Genomic DNA, 23,702 nt, shown 5'->3' on the forward strand with positions numbered 1-23,702 from the left:
CACCCCCCAGGGGAGATAGCCATGCTGCAATCCCTTCCCCTCCATTCTTCTCTTGGGATTTTGGACATGCACGCACACATGTCCAGCATGAGTTTTAAGCCACCTGGTCCGGGACTCAAACCACAATTGACTACGTGGGAGTTCAGAGACATAAACATTCATTATGCCATATGCTGGTCCCTGCACCCACAGAATTCATATCAAGAGGAATAAAAGGCAATGATCCAGAAATGTATTGTTTTTTCTTTTTGTCTTCCCATAGGGCATGTGTGCTTGCTGGAGAGAGAGAGAGAGGGAAAGTGAGAGAAATCACCCTCTAGGGGTGATGGCCATGCTCCAATTTCTTCTCCTCCATTCTCCCCTCAGGACTTCAGGCATGTATGCACATGTACCCAGCCTGATTCCCAAGCTACTGAGTCCAGGACTCAAACTATGGTCAGCCATGTGGGAATTTAGCATCTTAATCACCTTACCATATACCGGCCCAAAAGTGTGTTTAATTATAGTTAATGAGTTAATGAAAACAAACGTTCAAACATTGTAGAAGGCTCTTGAATGGAAACAAAATATACTGCTTGCTTTCTCTGTCTCAGCATCACTCTTCAGGGGAGTTACTTTGGACCATTTTCTCTTTGCAAATCATAAGGAAGTACCCATGTAGCTCTAAATAATATGATATATTCTATTCCTTGATTTCTCTCTTTAGATAGCATCTGTTGACTTTTTACCATGAAAATGAGGACTTTGGTTCATCTTCTCTCCTTGTCTTCCTTCATTAAATTTCGTTTATTATATTTTTATCTTTTGGTCCTTCTATGAGTCAACTGTGGAAATAAATAAAGACCAACCAAATGAGAAAAGCAAAGGCTATTTATTCTGAGCTTGCTACAGCAAGAAGCCAGCCACCCACTGTCACTGGTGTTTGGGCAGAAACCCAAAGACAAGCAGAGGGGTGGGAAAGCTTGAGTGGAAAAAACGGAAGTGGGAAAAAAAGGAAGGCTTTGGCTATGGTCTGATCGGAGCTTTTCGGCGTGGAGAAGCCATAGGTGGGCTAGCTAAGAGTGGGCCCTGGTCAGAGGGTGCATATTTGGCTTCCTTTGGTTGGTCTGAAGTTAGAAGCAGAGACTAAATTTAGGGAAGCTCTTGGTTATTAATCAACTTCTGGCCATTTAGGGCTGATTGTTACAGAAAGTTTTTTTGTTTTGTTTTGTTTTTTACCTTTTTCTTTTAAAATTCGCTGGTGGGGACATATGCACAATGGAAAAGGAGAGAGAAAGTGAGAAAGCAACCCCTTCCCTTTGGGATGGTCATGCTACAATCCCTTCTCCTCTGTTTCTTACTCTTTTGGGGATCTAGAACATGTATGCCCATGTGTTTGGCATGTTTTCCAGGCTACCGGGTCTGGGATTCGAACCATGCAGTCAGCCATGTGGGCTCTGTCTTCACCACTGTGCAACTGGCTGTTCCAGAGGGTATTGTTTGGTTTCCTCTATCACCACTAGAGGTATCATTGCCAGTGGAGACAGCAGTCTGGCTTCCTGCAAGTCCGACTTACACTGGCTGGCTTCTGGGTCATTTACAGTAGAACAGGAGTTGGTTTTCTGGGCAGGATGCTGCCCAGATATTTATAGTTCTAGCTACTGGGTCGTTGGAAAAGACATGACGTATTTTCTTCTATTTTTCTATGCCATGTCTGTTTGTATATTTGAGCCCTCACAACTGAACTTGAATTGACAAAATTGAATTTCTATTTCTTGACCTTCCCATTGTAAACAGTATTTTTCCCCTATTCTGTAAGGTCCCAGCACTACATCTAATCTCCCCTCATATTCCCAACTTCTGCTGTCTCTAGCATTATTTTTCTGGTACACAGATTTGTAGTATTACTCTCCCTTTTCAGTAAAGCCGAATAGCCCGTGATGTGTCTGTAGGTCAATGTGAAAATCAAGAGCCAATAGGTAGCATTTATAATATTAAAATCATGTAAATATAAAGAATAATGAAATCAACATATATTATTTACTATTTTTAAAAAGTAATGAGATTCCATGTATAGAGAAGGAACAGTAATTTTATGTCCCTAAACCTGTACCACTGGAAATATACTTTTTTTTTTTTAATTTGACAGAAGGTGCATGTGCTCACCAGAGAGAGAGAGAGAGGCAGAGAAACAGAGAGACCAAGAGAAAGGGAAAAGGAAAAAGCATCCCCTAGGGATGGTCACGTCACAATCCCTTCTCCATTTCTCCACCCTGTCAGGATTTGGGGCACCCACCTGCCCTTGCCCAGCATGTTTTTGAAGCTAGCAGAGCTGGGATTCAAACTGTGTGGTTGGCCATGTGGGATCTAGCTCCCTTAGCCACACCAGCATAGCAGCATGGTATTTTAAGCATTAACATAAAATTGATTCTATTTTATTATCCTTAGAATTTTTCCCCTAGTGGGATACATGTCAAATCAACTTTCTTGGTTGTGAGTATCCGAAAATATCATTTCTTAAAATCTCATATCTGACTGATAGCTTGGCTGAGTACGTAATTCTAATCACTAGGTTTCAGACTTTGAAGGCTTTGCTCCATTGATATTTCCTATCCAATGCAGTGGATAAAAATAAAATGATCCAATCTGATTTTTATAAATAATTCGCTTTTTCTCTCTAGAAGTTTCCAGAATGGCCTCTTATGCTTGTTGTACTGGAATCTCATGAGGGTGTGTATTATGGACTGAATGCTTGCCCCCACCCCCGCCCCACAATTCGTATGTTGTTACTTTAATCTCAGCGTGGTAGTGTCTGAACATGGGACCTTTGGGAGGTGATGAGGTCATAAGGGTGGAGCCTTCATGATGGCAGTAATGCCCTCACAGGAAGATACACGGAGAGCTTGCTTCCCCTCTCTGCGCTCCATCGTGTGATGATACACTGAGGAGGCAACTCCCTGTGAACCAGCAAGAGATCCCTCTCCATGAATCCAGCCATGGTGCCAGGCTACAGAGCTGTGGTAAATAGTATTCGTTATTTAAGCCACCCGCTTCATGGAATTCTGTTACAGCAGCCCGAGCTGGCTAAGGCAATGAGTCTAGAAAATGATTTTGGATAAAGGCTTAAAATTATTCCACCAGTTATTCTGTCTTTGACCAGGGTTGGCTTTCTCACTTTAATTGTAATGTCCTCCTCAGACATGAATCTTCAGATATTAATCACTAAGATGGTCTTTCAGCCATTCCCATTCTAAGTAACTACTTGAGAAGTAGCGTGCTATATTAGAGAGAGAACCAGTTTTAGAATTATGGAAACTAGAGGCGGACTGAGGCTGCAGGCCCGACCCTACCGCAACTCCACGCATCCCCACCATCCTTCCTCCTTGGACTCCAGGTTGGTTGCCTGGGACTTTAAGGCGAACCCACACCCCTCCCCACCCGAAACCCGGATCGAGCCGGCCAGCAGTTCCGGACACCAGGCGGACTGAGGCTGCAGGCCCGACCAACCTGGTACTGTCATTCATTGTCTGATCCATTTCCACTAGCCTTTGGAGTGTTTGAATTTTGGTGAGTTGAGTAGCGCGCGGTGCGCGATTTTCTTTTTCCATTTTGTTTTTCTTTGCTCTTGGGGTGTTGCTTGTTTGGTCAGTTGAAGGCTCACTACTCCTTAGAAACAGCGAGCACTTTGGGCCTTCCAGGGCTAGTGGCAACAGTTAATGGTAATTGTGAGTAATAGGTAGGCCAACCATAAGAGAAATCATCAATCTTCTAAGCCTGTACAACTTTTATGAATCAGAGATACCTGAAATAAGTTGGCAAGAAACATATAGATTACCTGATGACTAAAAACAATCGCAAAGGCTCAAGAAATATGAGCAACCAACAAAAGGCCTCTCCGTCAAGGGAAATCATCAATCCTACATCACCCACAGTCAATACAATGGACGTCGTGGACATGTCTGATAAGGAATTCAGAATATTTGTAGTGACCAAACTAACTGAGATGGAAGAGAAAAGAGACAAGGAGCTCCAGGAGATGAGGAAGTCCTTTAATGACTTGAAAGAAGAAATGGATACCCTAAACAAGAACCAGATGGAACTTCTAGGTTTGAAGAATGTGATAGAGGAAATCAAAACCTCCCTTGAAAGCATTAAATGTAGGTTAGACCAGGCAGAAGACCGAATCTCTAACGTAGAAGACAAAACATCTGACCTAGATAAAAGTATCAAGAAGATTGAGAAAACAACCATGAAAAATGAGGATAATATACGAGGAATACTGGACACCATCAAGCGCCCCAACATTCGGATAATTGGTATTCCGGAGGAGGAAGAAAATAATAAGGGCCTGGAAAATTTATTCCATGAGATCCTGGAAGAAAACTTTCCAAATCTAGAAAGGCATTCAAATATCCAGACCCAAGAAATACAGAGGACCCCAAGTAGAATCAACCCAAGAAGATCATCTCCAAGGCACATCATAGCCAGACTGGCAAAAACAACAGATAAAGACAAGATACTAAAGTTGGCAAGAGGGAAACGCCAGGTTACTTACAAAGGTCACCCCATCAGGCTAACATCGGATCTCTCAGCAGAAACAATGCAGGAAAGGAAAGAATGGGGAAGCATAGTCAAAGTGTTGAGTGAAAAACAATTTCAACCAAGAATACTATACCCGGCAAAATTATCTTTTATATGGGAAAAAAAGATAAAAACATTCTCAAATAAACAAAATTTGAAGGAATTTACCAACACCAGACCAGCTCTTCAAGAGGTTTTGAAGGGAGTACTATACCAGGAAAACTAAAAAATCAGAGACAGTTATACGAGAACAAAAAACAACTAAGAAAATGGCTCACTTAATGATAGGATCAGGTATGGAAATATCGATAATTACATTGAATGTCAATGGATTAAATTCCCCAGTTAAGAGACATAGACTAGCTGAATGGATAAGAAAACAGAAACCCTCTATCTGTTGCCTACAAGAAACTCACTTTATGGATAAAGATATACATAGACTAAAAGTCAAGGGCTGGAAAAAGATATTCCATGCAAATGGAAATCAGAAAAAGGCTGGAGTAGCGATATTGATCTCAGACAAAATAGATTTTAAAACAAAGACTGTAAGAAGAGACAAAGAAGGGCATTATATAATAGTAGATGGGGTAATCCAGCAAGAAGATATAACCCTTATAAATATCTACGCACCCAACTCAGGTGCGCCTAAATATGTGAAGGAAAGACTGCTGGAGCTAAAAGGAGACATAGGGAAAAATACTATAATTGTTGGAGATCTCAACACCCCGTTATCTCCTATAGACAGATCTTCTAGACAGAAAATAAATAGAGAGATACAGGACTTAAATGATACTATAAATGGAATGGGCTTGACAGATATCTATAGAACTTTCCACCCTACATCCACAACATATACATTTTTCTCACCCCGACATGGAACCTTTTCAAAGATAGATCATATATTAGGACACAAATCAAGCCTTTACAGATTCAAAGGCATAGAAACTGTACCCAGCATCTTCTCTGACCATGATGGAATTAAACTCAAGATTAATTTCAAGAAACAACCCCGAAAACACACGAACACATGGAAACTGAACAACCTACTTCTGAATGACTTCTTCACTACTGAAGAAATTAAGGCTGAAATAAACAAATTTATGGAAACAAATGATAATGAGGACACAAGTGTCCAGAACCTATGGGACACAGCAAAAGCAGTCATAAGAGGGAAATTCATAGCAATTAGTGCACATAAGAAAAGGATGGAAAGATGGCAAGTAGATAACTTATCATCATGCCTCAGAGAACTGGAAAAACAACAACAAACGAACCCCCAAAATGCCAGGCGAAAAGAAATAATAAAGGTTCGAGCAGAAATAAATGAAATAGAAAATAAACGAACCATACAGAAAATAAATGAAAGCAAAAGCTGGTTCTTTGAAAAGATCAACAAGATTGATACTCCATTGGCTAGACTGATCAAGAAGAAGAAAGAAAGAAACCAGATTAATCAAATATGTGATGAAACAGGCAATATTACCACGGACATAGCAGAAATACATAATATCATTAGAGGATACTATGAGCGACTTTACGCCAACAAACAAGATAACCTGGAGGAGATGGACAAATTCCTGGATGCATATAAACTACCAAGATTGGATCAGGAAGACATAGAGAATCTGAATAGACCTATAACAAGCCAGGAGATTGAATCAGTAATTAATAATCTCCCAACAAAGAAAAGCCCAGGCCCAGATGGCTTCACTTGTGAATTCTACAAAACTTTCAAGGAAGAATTAACCCCTATCTTACTAAAATTATTTCTAAAGATTCAAAAGGAAGGAAACCTTCCAAATTCATTTTATGAAGCCTCCATCATCCTCATCCCCAAAACAGATAAGGATATGACAAAAAAGGAAAACTACAGACCAATATCATTGATGAATATAGATGCGAAAATTCTCAACAAGATACTCGCAAATCGTATCCAACAACATATAACAAAGATCATTCATCACGACCAGGTAGGCTTTATACCAGGGATGCAAGGGTGGTTCAATATACGCAAGACCATAAATGTAATACACCACATTAACAGAAAGAAAGATAAAAACCATATGATCATCTCAATTGATGCGGAGAAAGCGTTTGATAAAATACAACATCCTTTTATGATTAAGACTCTCAGTAAGATTGGTATAGAAGGGTCATTTCTGAACACAATAAAAGCAATCTATGAAAAACCTACAGCTAATATTATACTGAATGGGGAAAAGCTGAAAGCTTTTCCTCTGAAAACAGGTACTAGGCAAGGCTGCCCACTTTCTCCACTGCTCTTTAATATAGTACTGGAAGTCTTAGCTATTGCAATCAGAGAAGAGAACAGTATTAAAGGCATTCGAATAGGCAAAGAAGAGTTGAAAATATCTTTATTTGCAGATGACATGATGGTATACTTAGAAGACCCAAAGGTATCCATGAAAAAACTGCTTGAAGTAATAAGTGAATACAGTAAGGTGGCAGGATACAAAATCAATATCCAAAAATCTATAGCATTTCTATTTATGAACAACAAGTTGAATGAAGCAGAGCTGAAGAAAGGAATCCCTTTCACCGTAGCCACAAGATGTATAAGATATCTAGGGATAAACCTAACTAAGAAAGTCAAAGACCTTTATAAAGAAAACTACGAGAATCTTAAAAAAGACATTGAAAGTGACATAAAAAAGTGGAAGGACATCCCATGCTCCTGGATTGGTAGAATTAACATAATCAAAATGGCAATTCTACCCAAATTAATCTACATGTTTAATGCAATTCCAATCAAAATACCAGAGATATTCTTCAGAGATCTAGAAAAGACAATTATAGAATTTGTCTGGAACCATAAAAGACCTCGTATTGCAAAAGCAATCCTGCGTAAGAAGAATGGAGTAGGAGGCATATCACTCCCTGATCCCAAGATATACTATAAAGCTGTGGTCATCAAAACAGCATGGTATTGGCATAAAAACAGACATGTGGACCAATGGAAGAGAATAGAGACCCCAGAAATAACTCCCAAAGCTTATAGCCAACTGATCTTTGACAAAGGATATCAGTCAATCCATTGGGAAAAGGAAAACCTCTTTAGTAAATGGTGCTGGAAAAACTGGGTATCCACCTGCAGAAAGATGAAACTGAACCCCCATCTTTCACCATTAACAACAGTCAACTCAAAATGGATCAAAGATCTGAACCTAAGACCTCAGACAATAAAACTACTTGTGGAAAATGCTGGGGAAACTCTGGGAGACATTGGAGTAGGCAAAGACTTCTTAAATAAGACTCCCAAAGCACAGGCAATAATCCCTAAAATAGACAAGTGGGACTATATTAGACTAAGAAGTTTCTGCACAGCAAAGGACACAGTAACAAGTGTGAACCGACAACCCTCAGAATGGGAAAATATTTTTGTTAAATATGCCTCAGACAAGGGACTGATAACGAGAATACATAGGGAACTCAAGTGCCTTATGCGAAAAAAAATGATTAACCCGATTAAAAGATGGGAAAGTGAGCTGAACAAAAGTCTCTCTAAGGAAGACATACGAACAGCCAAAAAGCATATGAGGAAATGCTCGACATCCCTCATCATAAGGGAAATGCAGATAAAAACCACAATGAGATACCACCTAACCCCTGTCAGAATGGCAAAGATTAAGAATATAAAAAGTGATAAGTGTTGGCGGGGATGTGGTGAAAAGGGAACCCTCCTACACTGTTGGTGGGAATGTAAACTAGTTCAACCACTGTGGAGAACAATATGGAGGTTCCTCAAAGATCTACAAATAGAACTACCATTTGATCCAGCAATCCCACTTCTGGGTATTTACCCAAAAGACAGGAGAACGCTCAGTCAGAAAAGTGCTTGCACATCCATGTTTATTGCAGCATTATTCACAATTGCCAAGACATGGAACCAACCTAAATGTCCACAAACTGATGAATGGATTGGAAAAGTGTGGTATATATACTCTATGGAATACTACTCAGCCATAAAAAATAACAAGACCCTGGAATTTGATAGAAAATGGTCAGATATGGAGGATCTATTGCTGAGTGAAGTAAGCCAGGCTATGAAAGAAAGATATTGTATGTATCCACTCAATATATACCGACTATCCGCACTCTATAATAGAGAGCAAAAATTCGGAGGACATAAACACAGTGAAGGTACTTAATGAGAATAGGACAGTGTGGAATGGGGTAAGTGAAGAGAAGAGGATAGAGAAAGATAGCAAGTGAACAATAGAGAGACAGGACGTTAGTGAGAAACAGATAGGGGTTATTAACTGTTGATGATGACATGTATAGTATTCTCAACTGGATTGGTCTGAGAAGTATTTCATGATGGGCAAAGTATTTTTACAAGCAAAACGAGAAATAGCAATTGACTGTTTTATAAAAATAATTAGAATAATAAAAATAATGATTGGGGAAAACAGAAAAGATATGGAATGTTGAAGTGGGGAGATTAATGTCTCTGTACTGACTGACATGCATGGCATTCCCTTTTGAAAAAACAATGTAATACACTGTAAAGCTATATGTAATCCAATGTAATATAAAGAAGATTATGATAATAATAAAAATTAAAAAAAAAAAGAATTATGGAAACTATAGCATGCACACACACACACACACACACACACACACAGTTTTAGACTGTCCACCTCTGTAGAAACCCTCCTCAGGCATTTTTTCAGTCCTCCTGGCAAATCAAATGGTGTAATAAAGAGGTAAGATGACTTTAGCATTTCTACTTCCTCCCCATTGTCAGTCCCATGTCAAGGGTAGAGTCTCATTCAGGGCTGATACGAAAGCACAGGGGTCCACACTTTTTTCATTCAGTCATCTGTTTGAGTGAGACGGAAGGAATCAAGGGGGAAAAGGAAGAAGCAAAAGGAGCCCAAAATGGAAAGAAATCTGCTGCTCACACGTCACGCTACAAGCCCTTCTCTTCCGTTTCTCCATCCTGTTGGGATTTGGGGCATGCACACACGTGCTCTGGTTTGTCTGTCAAGCTGTGTTCACACTGTTGGCCATGTGGGATCTGGTTCCCTTAGTCACTAGACTTACGGGGCTGGCCGTACATAGAGCGTGTTTTATGTGCTGACTGCCCATTCTGATGTCTTCAGTCTCTCCACGCTGTGATCCTCCTGCCTCAGACATACCTTGTGCGTAGCTGGGACCATAGGTACATACCATCATGTCAGTTTTAAGGGGGGCTGGGAAGAGAATGTGGGCCTCCCGTGTGGCTTCAGCCTCTTGAGTAGCGGCATTTGCCACATGCAGGACCTCAGCTGACCTTCTGCCCATTTGTAAATTGGATTGTTTTTTTTGTCTTCTTATTTATTGGAAGAGTTCTTTGTATGCTTTAGATATAAGTCCTGTGACAGATACATAATTTGCAAATATTTTCTCCCATTTCTTTCTGTGATCTACTTTGTATTTGCTTCATGCTGTCTTTGGAAGTGCAAAATTTATCTTTAATTTAAGAACTCTCAAATTTTTTTTTTTGTCTGTTTTATGGCTCTTGTTTTAGTTCTATATTTAAGAACTCTTTATCCAGCTAGTGGTTACAAAGGTTTTCTTCTGGAAGTTTTATACTTTTACTTTTTATATTAGAGATTATAATCCTTTGTGCACGGTGAAGGTAAGAGATCAAATTCACCTTTTTTTTTTCTTTTGCAATGGGTATATGGAAATGTTTTAGCACCTTTGTCAAAAATCAGTTGACCGTAAATACCACAATTGTAAGGCTTTATTTCTAGATCCTAATTTATCCCATTGATTTACTTGTCTACTATCTTTTTTTTTAAGTGCCAAAGAGCACATGAGCTTGCCAAAGAGAGATAGAGAAGAAGAAAGCACCCCCCTAGAGGGCATGTTCTCATCATAGCCCTCCATTTCTCCATCCTGTTGGTATCTCAGGCAAACACTTGCACCTGACATGTTTTTCAAGCCACCAGGGCCAGGATTTGAATTATGGTTGAGCACGTGGAATCCACCTCCCTTTACCACCAGGCTGAAGGCCAGCCCTATTCGAACATCTTGATGTTTAACATGGCTTTGTAGTAGCTTTTGCAGTTCATAGTATGAGTCTGCTAACACTGTTTTTCTTTTTTTGAAATTATTGTTTCAGGGACTGGCAGGTGGCGTGGAGGTTAAGGGCGCTGGATTGCCACCTGGCCGACTTTGGTTTGAGTCTCGAACCTGGCAGCTTACTTCCTCACTTTCCCTCTCTCTCTCTTTCTCTCTGTCCATCTCTAGTCAAATTGAAATAAGTGAATAATAAATAAAGTTAAATAAAATAATTCTTAAAAAATATTATTTCACCATAAGGTGATAATTTATACAAGGACACTGCTATTTCAATCTTTTTAAATTTGCAATTAAACCATAATGAAATCAAGCTTCAGAATGGGGTAGTTTTTCTAGCATGAAAACATACCATTTTTCATCCACCAAATCTCTAGTGGGTCCCTCCTCCAAGGCAGGCATTGTATCAGCCATAACCGAGATTCAGTCTCTGACCTCGAAAGGTTCATGGTGTCACGCTGAGAGACACATACTATACGTTCCCAATTATACAACCTCTGCTTAAGTCCTGAAGTTCATTGCACCAAGTCATGCCTACAAGATTCCATGGCACACAGAGCAAAAAGCGACTTACTCTACTGGATGAGGGCCCAGCAGACTTCAAGTAGGTGGTGACAGTTGTGAGAGGCCTTGAAAAACGAGTTGGTTTTACCAAGAGGAGCCAAAACAGCTCATTCAATGCTGGGGAAGGCATGAGTAAAGGCAGCAGGGCTTGAAAGCTGATCAGAGGAGGACTTCTGCGAAGGGGAAGGGGCAGAGCACGAGGCTGGGAGAGCAGGACACGCACTTTCGGCTCAGGAGCCTCAAGTTCTGTTTGCCCTGGCTGAGGGATGCAGGGGTCTAAGAAGGTGACAAGGCAAGTAGGTCATTTTTCTGCTCTGTGCAAAAAACATGGTCTTAGCCCCCAGCCCTGTTCCATCCTCTCAAAGAACACTCTGTCCTATAGGAGGGGGACGGGGGAGAGTGTGAACAGCCCACACGAATCTTCTACTCCTACAGAAAAAATAACCAAAAGACACCCTACCACAGTGAGTCACCACTCTGTAGACATAAGTCACAAAAATATTTGTATTATTGTTCTTTACCCTGTACACTCGAAACCTGAAAGGTCTGAGGACTGACTCAGGCCACAGTCCTGCTTGACCACAGGATAATCTTTGCTCCCTCCTGATAACACCTATCATGCTTCAAGGTTTATGCTCTTCCCCTTCCTCCTTTTCAAAGTCTGCTGGGTTGTTTTTAAGACTTGCCTTTGCCTCGGGGACATCAAAAAGCTTCCTGGAACCCTTGCTGTGGGCCGAAATGGTCACAGTAAACGTGATCTCTCTTCCCTGAAAAATCTGCCCTGGCCCTAAGATCTCATACAGAACCGACCTCATGTATTATGAGAACCCTCGAAACCACTTCTGCCTGGAATGGAGACTCCATCTAGGTTTCTAGAATGGCCGGCTCCCAGCACACCAGCAGTATCCTTATCACAGATTCCTGCCAACTGGGTTCTGCCTGATAAAGGAGAGTCCAGCCCAGGAGATCGTCGACCCCATGCCACTCTCCAGGAGCCTCAGAGCATGTGCACAGCCTTGATGTGCCACAGAGCAAAGCAAAGCACCCACGTCCAGGCAGCTCTGGGCTCTAACACTGAGGTGGAGCATGAGAGGACCTGGGCAACTCCGTATTTCTCACCTGAAGATACTGAGGAGAAGTAAAATTAAGAATGTTTGTGATTTAAGAGTTTTCTTAGGGGCCAGCAGGTGGTGTGTTGTTGAAGGCACCGGACACCCACATGGCTAATCACAGCTCAAGTCGTAAACATGGCGGCTTACTTTTTCACTTTCCCTCCCTCTCTCTCTCTGTCCTCTCCGGTCAAATTAAAATAATAATCTAAATAAATAAATAAATAGTTTATAAAAGCGCTGTTTTAGTATAAAGAGTTATGACACACATGGTCAGCTTGGCAACACACAGCTATTCTAACATTTTTCTTCCTTAAATGACTTCCTGTATAAAAAGCCAAAAAAATGAGTCTTACCTATCCAGTCTCCCTTGCAACTAGAGGTAGTCATGTGGCCCAGTCTTTTTTTTTTCTAGAGAGAGATTTTTTGCTATAGGGCACGTGCGCTTACCAGAGAGACAGGGAGACAGAAAGTGAGAAATCATCCCCCAAAGGGATGGCCACTCCATAGTCCCTTCTCCTCCATTCTCCTCTCGGGATTTTGGGCGTCCACACACACCTTCTTGGCGTGCGTGACTTTTAAGCAGCCAGGCCTGGGACTTAAACAGTGGTCGACTATGTGGGAGTCCAGTGACTTAACCATTATGCCATCTACTGGTCCTACGTGACCTAGTACTGACCAGTGAGTTATAAGGAAAAGTGTGACAGAAACTTTCACAAGCATATTTCCATTAGCGACGAAAGAAGAGAAACAGTTGAAGGAAACTTCTTTTACTCTTAGTGCTTGCTCCTTCTCCACTGCTTTCTGTCTCGGAATTCTGTTGAGTATCTGAAGCTGTAGTAGCTGTTCTGTAATCATGACGCTTCAAGCACAAAAATAAAAAACCAACACATGAAAGGTGGCCGAGAAGAAAATGTATTGGGTTGTCAGAAAAGTCATGACGCATTTTTTCTATTTTTTTTTTAAGAGAGAATTTTTGCTATAGGGCGTGTGCTCGCTGGTGAGACAGAGAGAGAGACAGAAAGTGAGAAATCACCCCCCCCCCGGGAGGATGGCCACACCCCAATCCCTCCTCTTCCATTCTCCTCTCAGGACTTTGGGCATGCACACACACATACCTGGGGTGAGTTTCAAGTGACTGGGTCCAGGACTCAAATCATGGGCGACTTCATGGGAGTTCAGTGACGTAACCATTATCTGCTGGTCCCTCTGTGTTTCTGAATGAAAAATGCAGCATGACTTTTCCAACAGCCCAGTAGAAAGAGCCCAGCCACTAGAAAGATGCCACCACTGAGCTGCTAGTCCAGCTCCAGTCTGGGTTCCCCACCTTTCCAGCTGAGATAACAGGATGCCTTTGTTGGTTAAGTCACTGTAAGTACAATGCTTTCTGTTGCCTGTTGTCAAATATGTCCTAGACAGTATAAACTGTACTCCTTTCTCTCTAACTTCTGTACCACGCCACTTACATCAAAATGTATAGAATTCTTGGAGCCAGGAGGTGGCATGATAGTTACGGCGCTAGACTCCCACATGGCCAACTGCAGTTTGAGTCTTGGACCAGGCAGCTTGAAAATCATGCTGGGTATGTGTGCATGCCCAAATCCCAGCAGGAAAATGGAGGAGAAGGGATTGAGGCATTGTCATCCTTTTTGGGGCATTGATTTCTCATTTTCCCTCTCACTGTCTCTCTCTGGTGAGTGCGTGCACCCTGTGCACAAAAAAAAAAAAAAAAAAGGTATAGAAATCCATAGTTCATGCCAAGAAAATCAATTGAGTTTCAAAAAGAAGAAAAAAGAAAGGTTGAACTTTCAGTCAAACACCTTGGCAGTAGGTAATTGGATGGGTGATGAGACTGTGACGGCCAAGAGAGGCCACATCTCCTCCTGCCATCAGGAGTCTCTGCCCCAGTGACTTCACGAGGGCTACGGAAGCCCCAGTGTTTTACTAACCACACTGGCCAATGAATTAGAGTTACTGGCTAGAAATACACACCTGGCTTAGAGTCGAAGACTGTATTTCTAGAAGGAAGGAAAAGCGGAAGAAGGAGAGAGGAAAATCATGCTGAGTGTGATGGGAGGAAGGGAGACAGGAAAGGGAGACAGATGGAGGGACAGAGGAAGAAAGGGCCGTGTATTCTGCACAAGGCTACGGGAGAAAGAAAGGGGGAAAAGAGTTATGGTCGGCAGGATCAAAATCAGAAGCTAAGCACAATCAGCCTATGGGGTAGCTGAGAAGCTGGAAGCAGTCACAGGAAGGGCCAGGAAATATTCCAAGATGGAATTTATCCTGCAGGAGGCTGAGGGCAAGATAGAGTGTCTTAAAAATGAGTTCACAAAAATCTCATTTCTTCAGGGCTCTGGGGCTTTGAAGAGGACAGCTCTGGCATGTTGGGGGTGAGGCTTGCAGAACCTGAGAAAACAAACGCCCTGCAAGAAATGGGAGAGCGTGGTTAACCCCAAGAAGGCGCGGCAGTCTGCAACAGAGCCAGGCCGGCGAGGGGCGTGGCGAGCGTCCCCAGGGCCTTTGCTCCAGACCTCCCTCATCTGCGTTAGGTGGATAACAGCGCAGCATCGCAAGTGGACCTGTGCGGCTGCCCTGGGAACCACGTGTTAGTGATTCGGAGCTCAGGAGAGGCAGTGGAAAAGAAGACCATTTCAGCAGCAGGCTAAGGTGGGGGAAGGGGGCCAGGTACCCCCATAACTTCTAACAGTTTGTTTTGATAACGTCTTGAGGATCATTCTTAAAGAAGAAGTTTGAGGGGCCAGCAACTGGTGTGGTGCTTAAGGTGCTGGACTCTCACATGATCAACTGCAGTTTGAGTCTTGAACTTGGCAGTTTGAACAGCGGGCCAGGCGCATGTGTGCACATGCCCAAGATCTCAAGAGGAGAATGGAGAGGAGGGGATTGCGGCATAGTCATCTCCCGTCCACTCCGCACTGGGCAGGGGGTGATGTCTCATTTTCCCTCTCTCTGTCTCTCTCAGGCAAGTGCGTGTGCCCTATGGCAAAAACCTGAAAACAAACCAACTAATAGAAAAGAGGAAGTCTGGGCTGGGGCAGGTGAAGACTGCTTTTCTAGCAGACAGGTGGAAGGTGTGAATGACTCCGGTGTTTCTTAAACCCACTGGTGCTGTGCTCAGAGTAGCTGTAAACTGAACTGGTCTGACCGCACCAGGATTGCTGACGCTTCCTGGAACGTGAAGGGAAGTACCAGGTGCGTTAGTGCCATAGGCTGTGGGGATGAGACCTGTTCCTACAGTACCCTAACCCCTTGCACTTTGAGAATTAAGTGGTTTAAAGAACTCATGAGGTCCTTGGGGCCCACTAAATGATTCCCCCAAGAACCCCTGTGATTAGAAAGTAAAAGGAGCAGCAGTAATGACAGGGAGGGTTTCCGGCCCTTGAGGAAGCAGTCCTGCTCCCAGGATCTAAGGTAATGCTGAGAGCGTTGTACTCGCTGGCTGCCTCAGAAGAGCTAGCACTCCGAGCTGCTTCCCAGCGACCCATCCAGCCACGGGCATCCGTGCTGAAGGCTTCCTTAAGAGCCATCCTAGCCGCATTTTCATGTCTAGTCAGTCAGGCTGAAATGAATGCAGAAGGAGGGCTGAGAGACGCAGAAGAAAGAGGGAGAGCTCCATTAGGTTTTCTCTGGTGATGGAGAACTTACAAAGCCAAACGTATGTATATATCTTCATGTTTTCTGAAGAGTCTCACCAAAAAAACACGTAAGTTCTTTTCCCCTCTTTTGAAATATGGTAAGCATTTGGAAAACGTTAGAGAATTGATCATTAAACATATGCGTACCCTTAACCCAGCTGTCGGACCTTAACATTTTGCCTTTTAAAAATCTCTTTTAATAGATAAAATGTAAGATGATTTTTTAAAAAGAATTATTTTTATTTAGTTTTATTTATTATTAATATTTTTTTTTAATAAAAACAACCAAAGAGAGAGAAAGGGAAAATGAGAAAGCAATCCACCAGGTGTGGGACTCCAGCCGCAGTCAGCCATGTAGGAGTCCAGTGCCTTAACCACTGCGCCCACCTGCTGGTCCCTGTAACAAGATTTTTAGAATGGTGGAACTACTCTGCATGATTCTGTAATGGTGGATACATGTCATGATGCATTTGCCAAAACCCGTAACGTATACAACACCAAAAGTGAGCCCATAATATGAACTATGGACTTCGGATGATAACTGTGTGTCCGCATAGGTTCATAAGCTGCAACAAATGTACCTCTCTGGGGCTGGATGCTAAGAGCAAGGAAGGGTGGGAATATGTGGGAGCAGGAAGTATGTGGGACACCTCTGTACCTTAAAACTACTCTAAAAAATAAAGTTTACTTTTTATGTTCATTTATTTTTTTAAGAACGATTTTTTGCTATAGGGTGCATGTGCTTGCCTGAGAGAGAGAGAGAGGGAAAATGAGACATCACCCCCTGCCCAGTGCAGGGTGGAGGGGAGATGACTACGCCGCAGTCCCCTCTTCTCCATTCTCCTCTTGAGATTTGGGGCATGTGCACACATGCGCCTGGCACGCTGTGCCACCTGCTGGCCCTAACCACAGCTTTTTTATTCATTTCCTTATTGAAGGAAATCTAGGTAGCTTCCGGGTTTTATGCAGTCATCAACAATACTGCAAAAGATGCTGTCATATAGTTCTGCCTTGAGCTCCCTGGCATAGACTCCTAGAGTGGAAATCCCAGGTCATAAAAAAATGCACATATCTTGAACTAAGGATAGTCCCACCACCAGTAAGTGTGTGAGAATCCCATTGTTCCACCAATTCAACAATGCTTGATACTGTCAGTTATTTTAAGAATAGAGCAGGATTTCTGTCATTTTTGCTAGCATTTCCTCTGTCGTTGGTGAGATTGAACATCTTTGTATATATTGGTCATTCATATTTTTCATGTGAATTGCCTATTACTGTTCTTTATTCTTTCTGTTGGGTTATTTTTCTCTTTGTTATTGATTTGCAAGAAGTTTATAGAATCTGGTTATTAATCCAGTATTAATGGTATCAATTTTTGTCTCTTTCCTTCACAGAAAAAAAATAAGCTCTTAAAAAAAAATTGCTATTCTGCAGTTTTAAAATGCTCTGTATCTGCATAGCCAATATGATCATTGTTGGCCAGAAGAGGTTATGGAGCATTTAAGATGTGGGTTGTATGACTAAAAGATGAAGTTTGAAAAAAAAATATTTTTGGAGAGGTTTTTGCTATAGGGCGCATGCATTCAACAGAAAGACAGAGAGAGACAGAAAGCAAGAAATCACTCCCCAGGGGGGATGGCCACACCGCAATCCCTTCTCCTTTATTCTCCTCTCAGGATTTTGGTCATGCACACACACGCACCTGGCATGTGTTTAAGTCAATGGGTCCGGGACTCGAACTGCGGTTGACTACATGGGAGTCCAGTGATGTAGTCATTACGCCATCTGCTGGCCCCTTAAAGTTGTATTTAATGTAGTGAATATACATCTAAATAGCTACATGTGGTAAGTGACTACCACATAAGACAGCACGGCACTGGTAGTTTCCATAGAAAGCATTCATTAAAGCTCACTTTTTGAGACCTTACACTCCAAAATTATCTTTATTCTGCCCTCACACTTAATTGATGATTTGGCTGAGAACATAATTCTAAGTCAACAAATAAAATGAAAAAGATTCTTTTCCATATCTTTCTAGTTTCCAGTATTGGTTTTGAGAAAACTGAGAAGGCCTCCATCTTGAACTGTTGATTGTGAGATGCTTTTTCCCCTCTCAAAATGTTAAAGTTTTATCTTTGTCTCAAGTGTTTTTGTGTTTTCTGCTGCCGTGCCTTGGTTGTGGGTCTATTTTCATCAGTTTGTCCTGGGCATTTGATGGCCCTTTCTGTCTAGAAATTCATGCCTCCAGGTCAGAGAAATCGTTTTTGAATGATCTCATCGATTATTTCTTCTGTTTGCTTTTTCCCTCTTTGCTTTTTTCTAGTACATCTGTTATTCAAATGTTGGACAACCTGTACTATTCTTCCAATGTTCTTATTTTTTTTCTTCCCTTTATACTCCTTTCTTTTTGCTCTGCTTTATAGGAAATGTTTTCAGACTAATTCTGTAACCTTTCTCTTGAGTTTTCAATTTATGTCTTATACTTTTAATTTCTTTTTCTTTTTTTGAGAGTTTTGGGTTTTGTTTTTGTTTTTGCTATAGGGCACATGTGCTCGTCGGAGATACAGAAAGAGACAGACAGAAAGTGAGAAATCACCCCCAAGGAGGGATGGCCATACCGAAATCCATTCTCCTCCATTCTCTTCTCAGGATCTTGGACACGCACGCATGCACATGAACTGGCATGAGTTTTAAGCTGTTGGGTTCAGGACTCAAACCACAGTCAACCACATGGGAGTCCAGTGATGTAACTGGTACGCCATCTGCTGGTCCTGTACTTTTCATTTCTTTTTTCTTTTTTTTTTAATGATTATTTTTATTTAACTTTATGTGTTTATTTTAATTTGACCACAGAGAGAGAGAGAGAGAAGTGAGAAAGCAAGCCATCAGATCCGCAACTCAAGTCCAGTGCCCTAAGCTACCATACCACCTGCTGGCCCCATACTGTTAATTTCTAACAGTTATTTTTGTTCTCCAAATGTTCTCTTTTAATACTCCCTGTTCTTATTTGATGGCGGTACTATCTTATTTTTTCCTAAGAATATTGGTATATGTCTGTTAAAGTTTTCTTTTCCTGCACTGTCCCTATCTCCTCCAAGTTACATTTTAATGTGTACTTGTTTGGGTCTCTATCGTGTCTGAGACTTTCCTTAGCAAGTGGTAATTCTTAGTTGTCGATTTATATGTAAGAGCTGGGGAACTAAGTGTTCTTAGAAAGCTCTGAGCACGTGCCTGGGATTTGTCAGTCATTAACCTCACTGCAGCATGATCTGGCTGGACTATTTAGTTGGAAAACTAATACCATCTGTGTTTTTAGGTGTCCTCTTTATCTGTTGAGAGTCTTTACAGCAAATTCTTCGTTTCCCAGAAGAGAAAGAGGGCAGGAGGGTGCAGAGTACAATATGCATTTACTTAATCCTCAACTCCCCATCTTTTTCAGTTCAATATTCATATCCTTAATCCAGAAACTATCTTCACATAAAAACCCTGAGTTTTCGGCACTTTCGGCCAAAGTGAAGGGATTGTGGACTCTGACTCCTTTTTAAACATATTTCCAGACAAACTTTCTTGGGCAACTTCTTTTCATCCCTATGTCAAAGGGACCTGGTATTTCCAGTTTGGCTTCCTTCAGGCCATGGATTCTGTGCCGTGAATCAGGTTCGATCTCTGTTTTCTCCAGCACCAATTTTCTGGGCTCAGTTAAGCCCTTTTACCAGGCATTTCTCCAGGTTCCAAATTTTTGTTGTAGTCTCCTCTCCATTCCCAAGCTCTTCATTCTTGCGGATCTATGTCTTAAAAACAAACAAAACCTTCACTGTCATCTGAGTAAAGTTTTGGGAGGCAGTGAAAGTAGATGCATGTGTTCCCTGTCCTTTCCTCAGGCTGGATGGAAAACCAGTTTCTAGGACCAGCAGTTAGCGTAATGGCTATGTCGCTGGTTCAAGTCAGGTTCGAGTCCCAGACCCAGTGGCTTAAAACTCACGCCGGGTGCGTGTGCATGCGTGCCCAAGATCCCAAGAGGAGAACAGAGGAGAAGGGATTGCGGCGTGGCCATCCCCCTGGGGAGTGATTTCTCGCTTTCTGTCTCTCTGTCTCTCTCTGTCTGGCGAGCGCACACACCCTATAGCAAAAACCTCTACCAAAAAAAAAGAAAAAAGAAAACCAGTTTCTTTCTTTCTCCTTCACCTGGCTGATTCCAAATTACTATGCCTTTAATTTTACCTTTAATAAGCAGCTACTATAGGTCAGCCCTGTGCTTGTCACTAACCAGAGCCACCCAAAAGAATAAACCCGTATTACAAGTTTGCTGAGTTGCATTATAGCAATCTAAGTGAGACACTCCGCCTGACTGCCTGGGGTCCCTGAGCCTTACCCCCCTCCCCCTGGTGGCCATACTGACAGTTCTGGGGCAGCAACTTGTTCTGGGTTTGGGGTTTACAAGGATCAAACACTTTTGGTCTAAACCTTATGAGCACTCTGTTCTGACCAACCATTCAAATGAAAAAGAATAAACTTTCAGTTCTTGCTCACTAAAAATATTTTTTCACAAACACCAAATGAAAAGGGCAGAAGCGAAGAATATTAAATATAAGTCTCTTGAGTCACCCTTATGAGTCACGCTGATTCCTTTTTATTTATTCTTTTATTTTTTTAAGAGAGAGCATTTTGCTATAAGGTGTATGTGCTCACCAGAGAGACAGAGTCAGAAAGTGAGAAATCACCCTGGGGGGATAGTCATGCCTCAATCCCTTCTCCTCCATTCTCCACTCAGGATCTTGGGCACACACGCACATGCGCCTGGAGTGAGTTTTAAGTTACCAGGTCTGAGACTTGAACTGCAATCGACAATGTAGGAGTCCAGTGATATAACGGCTATGCCATCTGCTGGTCTCTCCTTTTCGTTTCTAACCCAATGGAATTGAACTGGGTTGTTCTTGGCCAAAGTAACCCATATGGTACCAAGACTCATTGTGTACAATTGATATAAAATACTGATGACTCACTCGTTTAAATAGCATATTCAATGTGACGTAAAACAGAAACAAACCTAAACATTTAAACCTATCTATTTATTTATACATAAATCATATATATTTTTTCTTTTCTTTTTTTAAAAAAAGTTCCTTTCTTTCTTTCTTTCTTTCTTTCTTTCTTCAGGATCTTGGTGCTATGATCCATCCCTGGCTTAGGCTAGTGCCGGATCACAGGGACGCATGCCTGGCATTCTCAGAGAGGTCTCCAGATAGAAACCCAGAACCTCCCCATGTAGGTCTCCTTGCAGATTTCTGTGTTACTACTGCATCACTGTTCAGTCTCTGAAGTATATTTTTATATGTTTTATGATATGCCAGTCACCATTCTAAGCAAATATTGTATTATCTCTCTATTCTTTTTTTTCTAATAGGGCTCTTGCACTCACCAGAGAGCGAGACAGAGACAGAGAGAAGGAAAGTGAGTGAGAAATCATCCCCCAGGAGGGGATGGCCATGCTGAAATCTCTACTTCATTCTACTCCCGAGATTTTGGGCATGCACACACACGTGCAAAGAATTATCAGGCCCGAGTGCCAGCAGTGCCGAGCATGACAAGGCCAAGGCCTGCTGGAGTGGACTGGGGTAGCTAGTGCTCTTCCCCCAGTTCTGCACACTCTGCTTCTAGGCCCATGGGAGAACTGGCATTTCTTGACTCTGGTGTGACCATGTGTCTTGCTTTGGCCAATGCGTTGTCACTAGAAGTGATGGACAGCACTCTAAAAGCCAGTGCCCCCACCATGCTTCCTGTCTTCTACCTCAGCAATGATGCTTTCCTCGGCCTGTGTCTTCACATGAGAATAAAGCAGAACAGAGCCCTCAGATAACCCGTGGCAGGTAGACAGCCTAGCTATAAATACTCTTAGTTTCAGGTCACCGAGGTTTCTGCAGCATGACTCAGGTTCCCCTGACTAATGAGGATGCCAACCTGGTAGAAGTTCGTGTCAGAGCCAGCAGGTGGTGTAGTAGTTAAAGTGCTGGACTCCCACGTGGCCCACTGCAGTTTGAGTCCTATACATGGTGGATTGAAAATCGTGCCGGGTGCATGTGTATCCAAAATCCCAGAAGGAGAATGGAAGAGAAGGGATTGCAGTGTGGCCATCCCTCCTGGGTCGGGACGGGTGATTTCTCAGTTTCCCTCTCACTGTCTCTCTCAGGGGAGCATATACGCACTATGGCAAAAACCTTAAAAAAAAAAAGAAGAAGTAGTACATGTCTCCTTGTCTCATGCATAATCTGACCAAATTCCTTCTCCTCAGTTCTTAGGTTTTCCGTAAGAGTAGCGATTTCCCACCCCCATACAATGAGGCCCGTGAGGTACCATTCTTCCTGTGGTAGGAATTGCTCAGTCACTGGGCTAAACATATCTAGATTCCGTGATGATCAACTCGTTTCCCTTTTTATGTCATAGTAAATCTCTGACAGAAGTTGCATAGTGCTTGTTGCCATAACAACCATGCAAATCAGATTTTCCAAGTTACTGCACACACTTGCTATTTTCACTATACCTCTGCCGGCTCTGCTGAGGTCAGGATGATGAGCAGCACCATACCTGGGATTACAGAATCCTCGACCCTCAGGAGGTGTGAGCAGCCTTTGTTTATCATATCAACTTCATTCACAAGTCTGCTTGATGCTTTAGTGTCCTGATTTTTACCATTTGTAGATTGTACTTCGTACATCAGGTGAATCTCCCGAGTGATGAATTGGAATTTCATGGGAATTTCACCAGAATGGATAGACATGGAATATATTATGGCATTAAACAATATGGATTAATAAATAACCCACTTAATAATTCACAGTTTTGACTGATGAAAAAATCTATATTCTCACTGTGAAACATATCTAGATTATAGAATTGTATTTTTTTGCCAGAAGGCAATTTTTGTAACTGTGAGAGACAGAACACTGCCCCCCATTGGGTTGCGATTATGACACAATCCATTTTCCTCTGTTTCTCCATGCTGTCAGGATTTGGGCACACACACACAGTCACCCAGCATGTTTTTTAAGCTCCTGGGGCCAGGATTTGAACCATAGTCAGCCATGTGGGATCTAACTCCCTTAAATCACTAGATTAAGGGTAAACCTTAGATTATACAATTGAAACAAAGAAGATAAGCAAATATTTGTGAAATCCAAAAAAACACTTCTGCCAGGAGCATCTCTAAAAGGTCCCTAAAATCCCCATCTTCTCTCTTTCTGCCTCCTCAAGTAATTTTGTCATGCTGTTCTTCCAGTTAGAAATGCCTTTCCATTTCTTCTTCTCACACCCAAATCCAACATATCACTCCTTAATATCGAGTTCACATTTATCTTATTTTATGAAGCCTTCTAAGCCAATACTACTCTTTTCTCTTTCATTGCATTTGTCATTTGAGCCATATATTTTGTACAGGACTATAAGGGCAAAGGTTTTATTATATAAATCTTTAATTTTCATATGGCAAAATAACATTCATTCATTGAGCAGACGGAGCATTTATATCGTGAGTTAGATCCAACATTGCAGAGGCACTGACCTGGAAGGCTTATGGACTGATAGGTTAGTATTAATGGGTTTGGAACTATATGAACACTTTATGACTGTTATAGAAAAGGGGTAAAGCTGAGTGTTGTGTGATGTCTGAACCTTACCTGGAATGGCTCCAGGAATGGTTCCCTTAAATCAAGTTGGGAAAAACGTACAA

At 41.9% G+C, this 23,702-nt stretch overlaps 1 long non-coding RNA gene across 1 annotated transcript in view; it reads left to right on the forward strand.

Annotated features, from left to right (window-relative positions):
- The first annotated feature begins 22,488 nt into the window (after positions 1-22,488).
- Positions 22,489-23,702, forward strand: part of LOC102485060 (uncharacterized) — a 9,653-nt gene continuing 8,439 nt past the window's right edge. The window contains exon 1 of the long non-coding RNA XR_333193.1: positions 22,489-22,592. This is a non-coding gene — a long non-coding RNA (uncharacterized LOC102485060). The remainder of the gene's footprint in view (positions 22,593-23,702) is intronic.

This window comes from Tupaia chinensis, unplaced genomic scaffold (assembly GCF_000334495.1).
Source record: "Tupaia chinensis unplaced genomic scaffold, TupChi_1.0 Scaffold000012_1, whole genome shotgun sequence".
NCBI lineage: Eukaryota > Metazoa > Chordata > Mammalia > Scandentia > Tupaiidae > Tupaia > Tupaia belangeri.